This window comes from Nannospalax galili, unplaced genomic scaffold (assembly GCF_000622305.1).
Source record: "Nannospalax galili isolate Female #2095 unplaced genomic scaffold, S.galili_v1.0 scaffold87, whole genome shotgun sequence".
Lineage (NCBI taxonomy): Eukaryota > Metazoa > Chordata > Mammalia > Rodentia > Spalacidae > Nannospalax > Nannospalax galili.
In genome coordinates, this window is record NW_008360320.1 from 1,600,000 (window position 1) to 1,603,728 (window position 3,729).

The following is a 3,729-nucleotide window of genomic DNA, read 5'->3' on the forward strand; positions in this document are numbered from 1 at the left end:
TAATTAAATATAAATTATAAAAAATAAACTAATAAATACTAAAGGCTCACAATTTTTCAAATTGCTTTATTAATTATATTGTTCCCCAGGCTCTTAAAGTTATGCACATCTATTCACTCTACATGGTAAAGTTCTGTGCAAAGCTGTGCTACTCTGCGTGCCTTCCTACCTTGTATTCAGAAAAACTACACTGCTGATTTGAAATTGGCCATGGTATGAATATTTGTACCAAGGGAATTGGTTAAGTGCTCCAGATCTTATTTTGGGGTTTTCTCTCTTTTCCTCCTTCTTTTCTGGATATCTACTTGTTAAACATTGACTAGCACACCACCACCCTGTAAGATACAATACAAAAGCAGGATTCATATAACTTAATGAGTCATGGAGCTGAGAAATTTTCTTAGTGGTCACCTCCCAGTCTCTGGGAGCCAAGATCTGCTGTAATGACCTCCCTTGCCTGCGTGGAAAGGACAGAGAGTCAGAGTCCATCAGAGAGAGGAACTGGACTGGAGGCTCTTCAGACTGGCTCTGGAAGGATGATATGCTTCTTGGCTTTAGTTTAGGAAAATGAAATTGTTCTCATGGGAAGGTGTTGGAAATACTTGTCTGGCCTACCTTTAACTTTGAGAGGAGAGGAAGAGTTAAAACAAGCAAAACAACCCCCAAGAAAGAGATTCTAGCCACAAATCCATATCAGTTCAGCCTCAGAATAGCCTTGAAATCCTCTGCTGGCCTCAAACTGCAAATGTGTCCATTAATTTGCAGCGGTTGTTGGTAGGAGGACTGTAGCGAATGGAGATGCACATGCTCTCTGACAGAACACAGTTTGGGCTCCCTGCTTAAAGAAATCCCACCAATACCAGTTTAAGAAACACAAAATCACGATAATAGAAACCAGTAAAAACAAAGGGCCAACAGATATGAATAAACATTTCACAAGAACTGAAGAGAACAATGAAAAGATGTTGAACACCATTAACAATTAGGGAAATATACAAAATAACCTCAATGATACAGTATTACATAGCCATCCGAGTTACAAAAATTACTAAGACGGATGGCACCAAGTATTTGTCAGAGTGTGGCACAGCTGGCTGGTATTGTGAAAGCGCAATGAAAAAGCAAGGGCATTTGTCCCGGCAGCAGACACTGAAATAGACTCAAGACACAAAGCTTTTATGGGGAATGGACTCTTGTAAAAAGAAGAGAGGGTATTCATGCTTGTACCACTGTGCGGGTGCTTGCACCTTACAGCACAAGTCATTTGCCGCTTCTCCATATATGACTGTTTTCGTGAATATGTATTTCCTAACTTCTCCATACATCATTATTATTATCGACATTACTCATTCATGTTAGCAGCTGACAACACCATGGTCCTTTGCTTGCTTTTCCACCTTCTTGCATTTCCAAGTTCTCATCCAAGTTCATTTTTTCTTCTAGCTGAAGAACATATACTGTTTGCCTCTATGCATGCTGCTGCTGATGTAGAATATAAATTTTTCTTTGAAACGTTTTCGTTTTCTGAACGATACAGTGACTGATAATAGAATTCTAAATTGGCAGTTATTTGTCTTCATTACTCTGAGGAGGTCATTCCATTGTCTCCAGCCTCCAATGGTTCGTCCCATCTGCAGGCACTGTTTCTGTTATTCTAGAAGTCCCGTTGTACCCCTTACTCCTCACACATCTGCTTGAAATACTATCTATATTCATCTCTTCATGATACAGCCCCCAGATTGACTTTTCTTTCACTGGACATTGACTGATATACTGTAGCCATCTAAAGCATGTATCTGCTGTTTCTAATTTCTGAGTCTACTGTTGGCCGACTTTCTTGTGCTATTGATAAATTATATTGTTTTCTATAATCCTAGTTATTTATGTTTAAGTGCAAAATATAATATATAGACTGTTATATATAATATACAAACTGTTTCTACACAGTTATATACTGTTTTATATATGCATATTCATGTATTTTGATGAATACTGTGCAAGAATTACCTAAGAACTTTTCTATGGGGAACTCTAACTCCTCCTCCTCCTCTTTCTTTTTCTTCTTGCATATAAAGAGACTAAAGCTTCAAAATGTTAGTTAGCTTGCTCAAGATTAAAAGATTGCTAAGCAGAATATTTCTCTGATTTAACCTCAAGTTTATGTCATTCTAATCAGAGAGCTGTTAAAGAGTAAACTAACTACTAACCGCAATAATGGAAAAGTCACTTTTTCTCAGAGCTGCGGCTTCCACACCTCACTCCTGGGTTTATTATCCAAGCAAAATGCTGTGCTGATGTAGAGATCAACAGACCCTTTAAAGAGTCAAGTCGGTGCTTGGACAAAGTAAATACTTCTACAATGGACAGTACAAAATGTGAATTCAAAGAATTTTTAATCACTGTACTTGAGTAACAGCCCCAAAGCACAGGATGCTTGCTTGGTATGTTGGTGATGGCTTTTAAAAATGCAGTATTTTCATACTTTAAATATGTTCTGCAGATTGAGTTGTCTTTTTAGCTTAACTGCTTTATAATTGGGTCTGGGAATTCAATGTGTCTAAAATGGGGCTCATCTGGTAATCCCAGACCATTCCTATGCCTACCACTATTATGTGCTTACCTGAAATAAAAGACAGTGTTAAACATATTGGTAAAAATACAGATAAAGGAAGCTCTGGCTCAGTTTTCACAATTAGGAGGCCTTCTTAGGAAAAAGTTCTTTTAGCAAAGGTAAAAGAAAGTAAGGGAAAATTCCAGCTTGCAACTACTCAACTTTGTAAAGAAAGTCTGGTGACATAGACTAATCTAGCCAACCACACTATTGAACTATTAGACAGGTATCCTGGGAAGGGCAATGCCTAAATACAATGTCTAATGCCATTTCCTCTTAGATATGAGAAGGAAGTAACTCCAGAAGCCCTAAGTTGTCTAAGATACTTTTTCTCATTTTAGAAGGTCCCACTCAAAGCTTTTCTCTTTCACTAAATGTGACCTCTCTATCTTGCTAGAAGTTTCCCCTCATTCTCAAAGTTAGTAGGTTTATTTTAAAGCACTGAACTGATATGCTCTATTTTTGTTATCTTAGAGGTCAACAAGATTGAAAGTTTCCTGAGTGTAGACACCAAAGCTTACATTCTTTCAGCAATCCTCGCATCTCTAGAAGAACACAAGGTAAGTACTTGCTGGGAATTTAATATTTTTCTAATAGATCAACTGTAAAATCGTAAAATAGTCTAAACTTCATCATTTAAAGAAAATTATATCAAGGACCAAAAAGGATTAGCTTATACAGATTTTAGTGTTAATGTGTTAATCAGCTTTCTGTTGCTATGACAATATCAAACAAACAATTTGAAAGAAGAAAGGTTAATGACAGCTCACAATTTCAGAGACTTCAATCCATGGTCTCCTGGCCACAATACTTTGGACTTATCATGAGGCAGAACATGGCAAGAAGCACATGGAGCAAAATGGTTCATCTGATGATGGCCAGGAAGCAGAGAGAGGTGAGCAGGGTCCCAATATCCCCTTTTTTTTTTTTAATTTTTAAAAATGATTTATTTAATAACAACATACTTAGAAGAAGCATATCATTACAACACAATTGACATATTCAATAACGGTTTCCTGAGGTAGGATGCATCTCTTTCAAAATTGGCTGTAATTTTTTAGGTTTACAGTTGAATTATTACAGTTATACAATATTGTACTCAGTATAAACCCTATAAG